The 13789-nt window shown below is 46.3% G+C and overlaps 1 pseudogene; it reads left to right on the forward strand.

Annotated features, from left to right (window-relative positions):
* Nucleotides 1-11543: 11543 nt before the first annotated feature.
* Nucleotides 11544-13053, forward strand: Rpl27al6 (ribosomal protein L27A like 6; annotated as a pseudogene).
* The last annotated feature ends 736 nt before the right edge of the window (nt 13054-13789 follow it).

Below are 13789 nucleotides of genomic sequence, written 5' to 3' on the forward strand. Positions count from 1 at the left end.
AGAGATGGTCTCACCCTGAGCAAACACTGTGGAAAAACACAAACTTCTGGAAGGCAGTGCCCAGCAAGACTGACCCACCCCTAGGACTGCTTCAACCCCTGCTAAGGCCCTCCAAGTCTCCCCAGGTGCTTCACACCGTCCTTTACTTGTCTGACAGCGTTGCCCACTGCTCACAGTTGAAGAAAAGGTGAGCGGCCCCATGGACTGGCGTGCTCTGTTCTCACCAAGCATCCTCGGTGTGTTGGCTCCAAATGCAATTTCAGAGTGAAGTGAGGTCACATGCAGGCTTAACAGGTTGGGGCGGCATTAATATGGATATTTTTTGTTAAAAATAAATTCAATCTGCAGAGTGCTGTGGCATATACCTTTAATCCCGGTACCCTGAAAGCAGACAGATCTGAGTTCCAGGCCAGCTGGGGTTATACAGTGAGACCTTTTCTCAAAAAGAAAAAGGAAGATATTGCCTAGCAAGCTCAAGGCCCTGGGTTTGGTCCCCAGCTCCGAAAAAAAGAAAAAAAGAAAAAGGAAGATAAAACTAAATTTAAAACAATAAGCCAAGAGCCCGGGAAGATGGCTCAGTTTAAAAAGCACTGTGCAAACATGATGACCTGAGTTCAAATCCCCACCTGCCAAGAAAATCAGACACAGCTGTGCATGCCTTTAACCCCAGCACTGGGAAAGACAGGTGGATGCCGAGAGCTCATGGCTAGCATTGGAGAGTTTCAGTTTTGCTGAGGCAGAGAGTGATAGAGAAATCTGTGGGATGCCCTTCTCTAGCCTCCGGATATGCCCACACAGACATACTCAAAGCACGCTGGACCATACACACTAGACAAGAACAAGCTGGCTGTGGCAGTACAGAGGAGGCAGAGTCAAGCAGACTGCTGCAAGTCAAGCCTGTCTGGTCTGCAGAGAGATTTCCAGGTCAGGCTGGGCTACATAATGAGACCCTGACTCAAAAAACTAAAATCCAAAACAAGAAAATCGGACAGACAGGATGAATTTCATCCTAATACTTTTAGACTTGATTTTAAGGGAATACCGGAGTCTGCCAATGACATCCTTTTCTTATTTATTTATTTATTTATTTATTTATTTATTTATTTTGTATACATCATACAGCTTTCTGCCTGCATGTATGCCTGCAGGCCAGATGAGGGCATCAGATCTCAATACAGATGGTTGTGAGCCACTATGTGGTTGCTGGGAATTGAACTCAGGACCTTTGGAAGAGCAGACAGTGTGCTTAACCTCTGAGCCATCTCTCCAGCAGGACATCCTTTTCTTACAGGCACAAAGCTGGATATCATGACAGGCTGTGACCTGTTTGAGCTGTACATTAGCCAGTGACTGGACGGGGGTTTATTTGAAGTTCCTGGGCCATACTAGTCAAGTCTATATGGCTTTGGAATGGAAACCAACACATTCACACCTAGCTCCAGTGTCTTCTTTCCACAGTCTGTGAACACCCAGAGAAGCAAAAACAGTGCTAAAGTCAGGGCATCAAATGGCCCAGCGTGGCCTGTTTCACCAGATCTGGAGTTTCAGAAATTCTGGGCTGCTGTCCCCAGGTCACCACCTCTAGACAGGGTCCTGTCTTCTGCTTCTGGGAAAAGGCTTTTGTTGCTGCTCTCCGCCCTGCTTACCTGGTGATGCTTGTCATCCAGAACTGCTGATCTGTATTGCCTGGATTTAGAAACCTGTCATTCTTGTCTGCTGCTGCATCCAAGGTGTTCCGATCCTCGATAAACCAGTTCCAAGCAGAGACTTTAATTAAATCTGAGAACATAGAATTTGTTACCTGTTCACAGTCATGTCCTGTTGGGGTCCACCTAACCCCAAGCATTCCCCCATCATCATCCCCCAGCTCCCATGAGGAGAGAGGAGAGAGAGGAGGGAGAAGGGAGGAAGGAGAAAGGAGGAGAGAAGAGGGAGAGGGAGAGGGAGAGGGAGGAGGGGGAGGGAGGAGGGAGAGGGAGGAAGACAGCTTTGAGGCAGGTGGCTACTGGCTCACTGCTGCTATCAGGGTCACACAAAGTGAGAATAAGACCCAACTCTCCCTCAGTCCCTTCTCCCTTCCTTTTTTCCTGTCCCTCCACCACTGTGCTTCTCTGGGGCTGGAGAGATGGCTCAGCACTTAAATGTACAGGCTTTTCTTTCAGAGGCCCTGCTTTGATTCCCAGCATCCACATGGTGGCTAACATCCTCCTGTAACTTGGTCATAGGGGAGAGAACAACCTCTTCTTGTCTTTGTGGGCAGTAGGCATGCATGCGATGTGCAGACATACATGCAGGCAAAAACACCCATACATATAACATTAAAAATGGCAGCAACGGGTTGGGGATTTAGCTCAGTGGTAGAGCGTTTGCCTAGCAAGTGCCAGGCCCTGGGTTCGGTCCCCAGCTCTGAAAGAAAAAAAACAAAAACAAAAACAAAAACAAAAAAACGGCAGCAACAACAAAGAATTCCTTTTGTCTGCTCATGAATTTGGGTCCATCCTAAAGCAAGGAGAGGTTTTCTCTTCTGGCTGCACATTCTTGTACTTGCCCTGCAGTACAAGAAAAAAGACAAATGACACTGGACATTTGCCAAGCACCTCACTGAGGTATCTTTGAAGGCCTAGGCTAGGAGGACTTCTATTATCCTCACTGCTCAGGGAAGTCCCCTGCAGCCTGGGCTCACTGCTGGGAGGCCTCCCCGAGAGCCGCAGTGACTCTGCATTCACTGCTTTTTATTTTTAAAATTTTGAGACAGTTCTCATTATATAGCTCTGGCGAGCCTGTAACCTGCTATATAAATCAGGCTGGCCTCCAACGAAGATTCAAGTACCTCTGTTTCCCAGTGAATTAACTACTCCCTGTTTTAAATTACAATTTTTATATGGTTATGTGCGTGAGTGGTGTGTGTGTGTGTGTGTGTGTGTGTGTGTGTGTGTGTGAGCCAGAGGTCAATGTTGGGAATCTTCCTTTTCTCTTCCTGATTTGTGTGGGTATCTGCATGTGTATAATGTATGTGGGTTGTATATGTGCTATGTAGGTACAATTAGTGTGTGTACTGTGTATATGTGTGTGTGTTTTATGTGTATGTGTTGTGTATATATGTGTGTGTATAAAGTGTGTTATGTATGTATAATGTGTTTGTGATGTGTCTAAGTATATGTGTTAGCATGTCAGAGGATAAACTCAAGCCTTGTTTAAGGCAGGGTCTCTCCTTTTGTCCATGCCTGCATACGCCAGGCTAGTCTAAGAGCAGTTCTCTTGTTGACCCCTTCCATTCCTTAGAGGGCATAATGGAGTTACAAACAAGTGTCTAGCTTTCAGGTGTGCTTTGGGGGTTCCAAATCAGGTCATCAGACTTGCCTTGCAAGCAAACTTACTCACAGAGGTATCTCCCCAACCCCAACCTTGCTGAGATAGTTCTCTCACTGAGCCTCTTACCAATTAAACTAGGTTGCCTGACAAGTGAACCGAGGGCCCTTCCTGTCTCTGCCTCCCCTGCACGGTGCTGGGATTACAGGTGTGCACTATCCCTCCAGGCTTTATCACCACCACCACCACCATCACCACCATCACCACCACCACCACCATCACCACCACTATCATCACCATCATCACCACCACCACCATCATCACCACCATCACCATCATCACCACCATCATCACCACCACCACATCACCACCATCATCACCACCATCATCACCACCACCACATCACCATCATCACCACCACCACCATCATCACCACCACCACCGTCATCACCACCACCACCATCATCACCACCACCACCATCACCATCATCACCACCACCATCATCACCACCACCACCATCACCATCATCACCACCACCATCATCACATAGCATATTGAACAAGTGTTTGCCTGCATATAAGACTGTGTACCACACGTGAACCTAGGGCCATGGAAGACGGGAGAGGGCTTTGGATCCTCTGGAACTAGAGTTACAGATAGCTGTGAGCGGCTGTGTGGATCCTGGGAACTGAACCCAAGTCTTCTACATAATAACAGGTTTAGTGCTCTTAAGTGCTAGGCCATCTCTCCAGTCTTCCCAGCTTTTTTTCATGGGTTCTGGGCGCGGGGCGTGGGGAGACTTAGGTTCTTATAATTGCATAGCAAGCATTTCACCTACTGACCCATTTCTCCAGCCAGAAGAAATGAATTGTAATGGAACGTAAAAAGTATACTTGGGGACAGTAAGATGGCTCAGCAGGTAAGGAAAGGGACTTGCCTCCAAGCCTAAAACCTGACTTTAATCCCTGTAACCCATGTAAGGGCCAAAGAAAACTGACTCCACAAAATAGTTCTGGGGCCTGTGTACATGCTGGCCACCCACATCACACACACACATGGTAATATTTTTTTAATTGTCCTTATTAACACTGCCCCAACCTGTTAAGCCTGCATGTGACATCACTCCACTCTGCCCTGCTGGGTCATCACCAGAACTGAAATTGCACTTGGAGCCAACACACCGAGGATGCTTGGTGAGAACAGCGCACGCCAGTCCACGGGGCCGCTCGCCCTTTCTGAAGCTGTTTCTTCAACTGTGAGAGCCACAGTCTCCTCTTCTACTGTGGAACTGAGAGTTTGAGACTGGATGATCCTTTGGGAAGGACACCAGGCTTGGAATCTGAGGGCTCGTACCCAAGACTCAGCTTTGCCACTAACCAGAGTGTAACTGATTAGGACTGACTTGGTGTTCTCATCTATTCAATGAGAATACGAAGTATGGGCCCAAGGAGCTGGCTCCATGGTGAAGTCTCCCTGTGTAAGCATGAGGACTGCTGGGATCCCAGCTCCCATATGGAACGGTCGGTGTGGCAGGGTTGCCTGTAACCCCGATGGATGCTGGACCCGTGAAGATGGTGGTTCCCCTGCTGACTATCCAGTCTAGCCAAACAGTGAGCTCTGGGGGGTGGGGGGGAAGAGCCCCAGTCTCAAGAATTATAAGTGTCTGCTGGGGGGGCTGGGGATTTAGCTCAGTGGTAGAGCGCTTACCTAGGAAGCGCGAGGCTCTGGTTCGGTCCCCAGCTCCGAAAAAAAGAACCAAAAAAAAAATAAAATAAAATAAAATAAAAAAAAATAAGTGTCTGCTGGGGTCGCTGGCACACATCTGTACTCCAGAATAGAGTTGAGTTCTGGGCTACACAGAGTACCAAGTGAGACTCTGCCTCTAAACGGCAACAACAGAAAATTAGACAGGGAATGAAAGAGTAACAGACTGCCCACATCGAGAGCTCATGCTCACATGCGCGCACGCGCGCACGCATACACACACACACACACACACACACACATACAAGCACACTTATATCAAATGCGCAGTCATTTGAACAGACACATATGATAGGCACACACGCCTATACACATTCATATACATGCTTACATATATATACACACACACTGGAATCAATATGAATTAAATCTGTGCCCCCCCTCTCCCTCTCCCTCCCTTCCTCCCGCCCTCCCCTCCTCCTTCTTCTTTTTCTTCTTTTTGTTCTTTGTTTTTTGGTTGGTTGGTTGGTTGGTTTGGTTTTAGTTTTTGAGACAGGATTTCTCTGTGTAACATCTCTAGATATCCTAGAACTTGCTTTCTAGACCAGACTGGCTTTGAACTCACATAGATCCACCTACCCTTGCCTCCTGAGTTCTGAGATTAAAGGCTTGCACCACCATGCCGGGTTTCCTGCTCCCATTTTTAAAGGGTAAGAGAGTTTGGAAGATTATGTTTCAGGACAGACTGAACTACATTGTGAGACTCAGAGAAAGAAAAGAAAACAGAAACAGGGCTGGAGAGATGGCTCAGCAGTTAATAGGACTGGCTGCTCTTCCAGAGGTCCTGAGTTCAAATCCCAGCAACCACATGGTGGCTCACAACCATCTGTAATGAGATCTGATGCCCTCTTCTGGTGTGTCTGAAGACAGCTACAGTGTACTCATATAAATAAAAATAAATAAATCTTTTTTTTTCTTTTCTTTTTTTTGGAGCTGGGGACCGAACCCAGGGCCTTGCGCTTGCTAGGCAAGCGCTCTACCACTGAGCTAAATCCCCAACCCCTAAATAAATCTTAAAAAAAAAAAAAAAAGAGAAAGAAAGAAAACAGAAACAAACAAACCAGTCATTGTCTCTCAGTTTACAGGGCCAGGAATTCCAGAGCATTGTGAGAGATCTTGGCTCAGGGTCTGTGGAGAGACTGTGGTCCAGTTAGATGGTGGCTAGGCTGCAATTACATAAGGCTTTGCCAGTGCCACAGGTTCCATCTCCAAGGACTCCTGCTGGTGAGGTGAGGCTGGTGACTGACAGAGACCATGGTGCCTTCCTATAGGGCCGCTCTGGAGTCTTTGCAACAGGGGTCCAACTTCCTTCCAGAAAGTGCTTGGCTGGAGACATCGGAACACAAGTGACATATTTGTTTGTTTGTTTGTGACCAGCTTCAGAAGTCACAGGAAGTCACTCCTCAGTCACCAGGACAGGAGAGACACCAGGTCACAAGTGTAAGGAGGCAAGGATCGTATGGGTCAGGTTAGAAGCTGGGTCCTACATGCAATCTGTTTGTCTTGTCAAAGAGTAGATTTCATGCTGTTCTTTTTCCACTCTGTGTACAGATAATTCTATGAATTTTCACATATGTAGGTTTGCATAACCTACACCACAAACAGGATATAGAGCAGTTCTGTCGCCTGAAAAAAAAACTTCGAATCTCCCTTTGTGACACAGTCCTCCCGCCCTAACGTGGGCAAACACAGACCCGTCACTATGGTTTCACTTTTCACAGAAGCACATCCTATAGTAGTAACCCTTTGAAATGTACTTTTAAAAAATTTGCATCTGTTAAGCCATGAGTTGTGTGCTATGCCCTTCAAGGCCAGAAGAGGGCATCAGACCCTCCTGGAACTGGAGCTACATACAGTTTTAAGTCACCATGTGGATGCTAAGAACCAATGCTCTAAACTGCTGAGCCATCACTGCATTCCCAAAGCCTTTGAGATTCATCAGCGCTATGGAGAGTGCGGATAGTTCATTCCCTCCACCCTCTTTTTTGGCAGGATCTCACTATGTAGATCTGGCTAGCCTTAAACCCACAAGATATCCCTATGCCTCTGCCTCCTAAGTGATAAGATTAATGTCATGTACCGACACATCCAGCAGGTCATTCCTTTTTTTAAAGATTTATTTATTATATATGAGTACACAGTTGCTGCCTTCAGACACAGCAGAAGAGGGCATCAGATCCCATTACAGATAGTTGTGAGCCACCATGTGGTTGCTGGGAATTGAACTCAGGACCTCTGGAAGAGCAGTCAGTGCTCCTAACCACTGAGCCATCTCTCCAGCCCTTAAATTATATTTTAATATAATTTTATACTAGGTTTATTCAGGAGTTCATTCTCTCCTTTTACCCCATGGGTCCTGGGGACAGAACTCAGGTTTTCAGGTTTGGCATCATGTGCTGAGCCATCTCAACAATCCTCTTTCTCTTCCTCTTTTTGGAGATAGATATAGATATAGATATAGATATAGATATAGGTATAGGTATAGGTATAGGTATAGGTATAGATATAGATATAGGTATAGGTATAGGTATAGGTATAGATATAGATATAGATATAGATATAGATATAGATATAGATATAGATATAGATATAGATAAAATCATATATGCCAGGTTGGCCTTAATTAATTTTGTTGCAATGGATAACCTTGAACTTCTGATCCCTGTGCCTTGGCATCATAGTGTTAGGATTATAGCTGTGAACTACCATATCCAGTTTCTATGATGCTGGGGATAAATTTAAGGTTTAGTGTCTGCCAGGTAAACACTCTACCAACTGAGCTCTGGAGGAAATGTCAATATCAATATATAAGTTAGGAGGTCATTGAAGAGAATCTTGAAGGGGACAATTGGCATTGGTTCCAAGTCCCTTTCTCCTTCTCAGGCTCACTTCCTGCCATATCCGCAAGTCTACTCTCCCATGAGATCCTGCCATGGTGCCGTCCCTCAGCACAGATTCTAAAAGCAATAGATCTAGCCAGTTACAGACTGGGACTTCTAAACTGTGAGCCAAAACAAATGGGTTGTCTCTGTAAATTGATTTATGTCACATATCAGTTACAGCAACGAAATGCTGCCCGATACACTTTAGCGAGTCTGAAGTGAGGGATGCTGGGCCAGCGCGAAAGCCAAGAGCAAGACAGCCATGGGAGCCAGTGGCTGGGGTCGAGGTAGGAAGGCAGATGCTGGGTTCTGATTTCTATAAGTTAAAGAAAGAGGAGATGGCTTAGTTGGTAAAGGGCATTCTACACAAGCACGAGAACCTGAGTTCAGATCCTCAAGACCCACGAAGAAGATGGGAGCTGTCAGCAGATAAAGGCCCCTGCCAACAAGACCAACCGCCTGGAAGCTGAGAACTGACTCCAGCAAGCTGCTCTCTGACCTCCACAGACACCACGGCGTGCATGCACCTCCCCCCACATATATACACAGACAAAATAAGTAAATATGATTTTTTAAAAGTTAAAAAACTAGACATGCCTGTGACCCCGGCCTTGGCTGGTGCAGGAGTGATGGGGGCCGGGGCGGAAGGGGATAAATGGGTCCCCTCTCAGCACAGTCTAGCCAAACTGATAAACTTCAGATCAGTGAGAGATTTTGTTCCCCACTCCCCCCCCCCAAAATTTTTTTGAGCCATTGAGGACAGATACCCTACGTCTCTCTTGGGTCTCCACATGCACACACATGCACACACATGCACACACATGCATGCACAAAGGCACGCACTCACTCGTAAAAAGTAAAAGGATGAGTGATATTTTCCACAAGTGTGTGAAGAGGGGAAGCCCCCACCCCCAGATGTGAGACAGGATGTGGGGATGCAAGGGACTGGTGGGGGCTTGGCAGGGAGACGTGAAGTCTGTGAGGAAGGAGGGACTGGCTTTCACAGCCACCCTGCTTCTCCTGGGCCAGGGGAGCTGTGAGAGTGGCCCAAGTGCTACCGGTGCGCTCTGGTTCCCAGATCACACAGGAGAGGATGGGTCATGGGTTCCCATGTAGATGTGACCAAGAGCCCCAACTACATTCCCATTCCGGACCATGTGTTTTGTATATTAATACAAATAAATCGGCCCCATCTCAGTAGTGAAGGCATCTAACAATCGATTTCTGGAGGGTAAGGGATCTGGAATCAACCTTGCTGGGTGCTGCTAGCTCCATTTTTTTAAAGGGGGGCATTTTCCCATTTGTCTGTTTCTTTGTCTGTCTTTGTCAGTTTGTAATCAAAATGTTGGCCAGGGCTATATCAGCTAAAAGACTGGACTGGGCCTGGGAGAGCTCCTTGCAGGATGCATACTTGGATGGCTGTTGGCTGGAAGTCTCCATTCTAAACAAGTCAGCCTCAATTGTTCTTCGTATGAGCTTCCCCACAGGGAGAGTTCCCAACCTGGCAGTTATCCCTTCCGGTGGCAGAGGCCCTGCGAGACAAAACATGGAAGCTAAATATCTTTCGTCATTGAGTCCTACATTTCCGCTGTATTCTATTAGGTACCCAGATCATGCAGGTTCAGTGTCAGAAAGTACTGTGCAAGGGTTTACTTAATAGAAGACAGAGATCACCGAGTATCGTTATGGAATCTGGCTATCCCATGTTTATGTGTTACCAACTTCGAGTTATTTTGTAAATTTAAAAAGATCCCTGAGACATTCAGAGGAAACAAAATGACAAGTTAGCTTTTTCTTTCTGCGTATGTGTGTGTATGATGTGGGCATGTGTGTACGTTCATGCGTAGGTAGTCGTGTGTGTGCAGATGTGTCTTCCTCGTCACTTCACACCTTATGTATCCACAGGTCTCTTGCTCACTCGGAGCTCACTACTACGCTGGTCCCCCTGGCCAGCTTACTCTGGGTTCTCAGCCCCACCCTCCCTGCACTGGGATTATAGACTTATTGTCATGGCTGACAGCTCTTGTGTAAGTGCTGGGATCCAAAGACAGCAAGTGCTTTACCCACTGAGCCTCATCGTCGTCGGTACTCTTCCACCTTGATTCTTGAGATTGTTTCTCACTGAACCTGACGCTTACTGGTTAGACGAGATCAGCTGGCGAGCAAGCCCCAGGAATCCTTTGGCCACCACCTCGGGTCTGGGATTACAGACAGACACTGCTGTGCCCGACTTCTTACACAGACACTGAGGATTTGAACTCGAGTCTTTAGGTGATTGTAACAAGCACTTCAACTAAGTCATCTCTGGGATTAAAAACAAAACCAAGAAAACTGCCACAGATCCAGACTTAAAAATCCATTTTAAAGTCCAGGTGTGGTGGTGTACACCTTTAATTTTAGCAGAGGCAGGCGGATCTTTCTGAGTTCAAGGCCAGCCTGATCTATACCTCAAGTTGTAGAATAGTCTGGGCTCATTAGAGCAAGCCTATCTCAAAATAAAACAAAAACCAAAGCAGAAGCCATTTAAAGTAGTGGTTCTCAACCTGTGTGGGTCTTGACCCCCTGGGGGTTGAACAAACTTTTTAACAGAGGCCGCCTAAAATCATCAGAAAACACAGATATTTACATTACAATTCACAACAGTAGCAAATTTAGAGTTATTAAGTAGCAAAGAAATAACTTTATGGTTGGGGATCACCACACCATGAGGAACTGTATTAAAGAGTCTAGGCGTTGGGAAAATTGAGGACCACTGGCTGAAAGGGTCAGGTGGATAAACCCCCAAAGCTGTTTTGTGTGAGACACAGCAGGGGCTGCCCAAGCACACACTGCCACCCCTGGCTGCAAAGCCCCAGACTGAGCTCTTCACCCGTTCTCCTGGAGCTCAAATTTCACAGGGAAACTGAGGCAGTGAGAATTGTCTTTTATTCCTTTTCAGTGCCTGGAACCACAGTATTTAAATAGAGGTTTGTTTGTTTCCCATGCCTAGTCCCCAGAGGAACTCGAGGAAGTTTGTAAGAATCCATACAGTAAACTCTACAAACAGATCAAGGAGGAAAGATCAAGAGAGGAGGGGTTGCTGCGCTAGTAAGTTGAGACCAAAGGGGAAGTTAGTTATTGAAAACCTTCAGCCAAGCCTTGGTAAGTATTTGCCAATGCACGTCTGGATGGGATTATGTGGATCGAGGTTGCTTCCCTAACTGGCTTTTCGAAAATTTCTTTTGTTATTGTTTGAGAATTTAATACATATGTACAACGTGGTTTGCTCAAATATACTCCCTCCCTTCTAACTCCTCTTTTGCCTCTTCCTCCTCCTCCCTCCAAATTTCATGGAATTGTCCTAATCCACTGAGTCCATTTAGAGCTGCCAGGATGTTTGTGGGTGTAGGGACATCCACTGGAGCCTGGGGAACAGTACCAGCAGCTGCGTTCTGGAAGGAAGCTCACTCTCCCCTTCCCCCATAGCTTTCATTGCCAGTAGCTCCCCAGCTATGGGCAGGAGTTTGTGGGCCTCCCTTCTATTCGTGCTAGAACTTAGGCCGGCTTGATCTTGTGAAGATCTTGTGCAGTTATAGCCCTGGTGAGTTATGGCGTGAAATGTCCCTCTCGTATCTGGAAAATCTTGTTTTTCAGGGCTCCTCTGCAGCCTGTGGCTCTTAAAATTTTTCTCCCCCCAGTTCCTCAATGATCCCTGAGCTTTGAGAGGAAAGGGTGTGAGGTTGATCTCTCGTTTAGGGCTGAGGAGTCCAGTCTCTCATTCGCTGAGTTCTGGCCAATTGTGAGTCTCTGCTACAAAAAGAAGCTTCTCTGATGAGGGTTGAGAGCTGCACTAATCTGTGGTCATAAAAATAATGTGGTCTTTTGTCAATTTATCAAAACAATACAGTAGATTCTCCCCTAGTGCCTGTGACTTAGCCACCCATGAGCTCTTGATAGTGATATTCATGAGTTTCTTGTATTTTCTATCACCTCTCTCTCTCTCTCTCTCTCTCTCTCTCTCTCTCTCTCTCTCTCTCTCTCTGTGTGTGTGTGTGTGTGTGTGTGTGTGTGAGAGAGAGAGAGAGAGAGAGAGAGAGAGAGAGAGAGAGAGAGACTCAGTATGTACCCTCTGGAACTCACTGTGCAGACCAGACTGGCCTTGAAGTCACAGAGATCCATGTGCCTTGGCCTCTCAAGTGCTAGGATTAAAAACATACGTCATACTCTTTCTCTTCATCCAGACTGAGGAAGACCCAGAAACTCTGGGGCCATGTGAGTCACGGCCATGGTCGCATCGGTAAGCACCTCAAGCACCCAGGAGGCCGTGGGAATGCTGGAGGCACGCAATTACCACAGGATCAACTTTGACAAATATCATCCTGGTTACTTCGGGAAAGTTGGCATGAGGCATTACCACTTGAAGAGGAGCCAGAGCTTCTGCCCAACTGTCAACCTGGATAAATTATGGATGTTGGTCAGTGAGCAGACACGGGTCAATGCAGTAAAGAACAAGACTGGAGCAGCTCCCATCACTGATATTGTTCGATCAGGCTACTACAAAGTTCTGAGGAAGGGGAAGCTCCCTAAGCAACCTGTCATCGTGAAGGCCAAATTCTTCAGCAGAAGAGCTGAAGAGAAGATGAAGGGTGTTGGAGGTGCCTGTGTTCTGGTGGCTTAAAGCCACTAAAGCGGTTAATTAAATGCAAACATTTTCCAAAAAAAAAAAATCATCACCACATCTGACCTTGGTGTCCTTTGCTGGCAATAAATCCAATCTGAGAGTGGTTGATTACTCCCTTAGCATCCATGCCACTATGGGAACAACGAAGACATCTCTCCGAGTTGGTTGTTGTGGCTTACAGGCGCGCACAGCTTCTCCACAGCACCGTTAGGCACTGAGAAAGCTAGCCAGTAGGAACGAAACCTCCAGGCTATTACCAGCTTGATTTCTCCACATCCTGTGGCACAAGTATGCAGTGCCTTTAGCAATAGCGTCTTACAGTCCAGCTCTGAATGATAACCAAGAGCACTGGCAACAGCTTGCAGATGGGATGGAGTGGGGCGGGATGTTTGCCGGTGGAACCTCCCTGGTCAGCAACTCAAAGAGAAGTAATTGAGTCTCACACTGGTCCCTTTCGTTTGTTGGCCTTCGGCATCTGGGAGCATTATGCCCACTCCCTAGAGTAGGGTAACTTCATCCAAACTCTTTTTAATATGTCTACATACATATATACACACATATAATTTAGGAAGCTTCTGAAAAGGGGTGTTAGTGTTCATCCTTCCTGACTCCCTCCTCTGCCCCGTCTTTCCATCCCCTTCCCAACTTTTTTTTTAAAAGAAAGAGGGAGAGAGAGCTTTTTTTTTAAAAAAAAGATTACACACACACACACACACACACACACACACACACACACACATATATATATATATATATATATATATATATATATATATATATATATATATATACTCTGTAGCTGTCTTCAGACATACCAGAAGAGGGCATCCAATCTCATTACAGATGGTTGTGAGCCACCACGTGGTTACTGGGATTTGAACTCAGGACCTCTGGAAAATCAGTCAGTGTTCTTAACCACTGAGCCATCTCTCCAGCCCCCCCCCTTCCTTTTCCTTTCTCTCTTTAAACCAGTGGTGTTTTATCCTCATCCTTCAAAAGTACTCTGAAAAGTGTTAAATAAGTATTTGCTGTTTTCACCCTGGAAGGAATTAACATGTGTTTGAGCTGGTTCTCCAACTGCATTTGTTTTGTGGTTGCTGTTCTGTTGTTTGTTTGCTGTTGTTGTTTGTTGTTGATGTTGTTGTTGTTTTTGAGACAGGGTCTCATGCATCC

Source organism: Rattus norvegicus, chromosome 3 (assembly GCF_036323735.1).
Source record: "Rattus norvegicus strain BN/NHsdMcwi chromosome 3, GRCr8, whole genome shotgun sequence".
NCBI classification, from domain to species: Eukaryota; Metazoa; Chordata; class Mammalia; order Rodentia; family Muridae; genus Rattus; species Rattus norvegicus.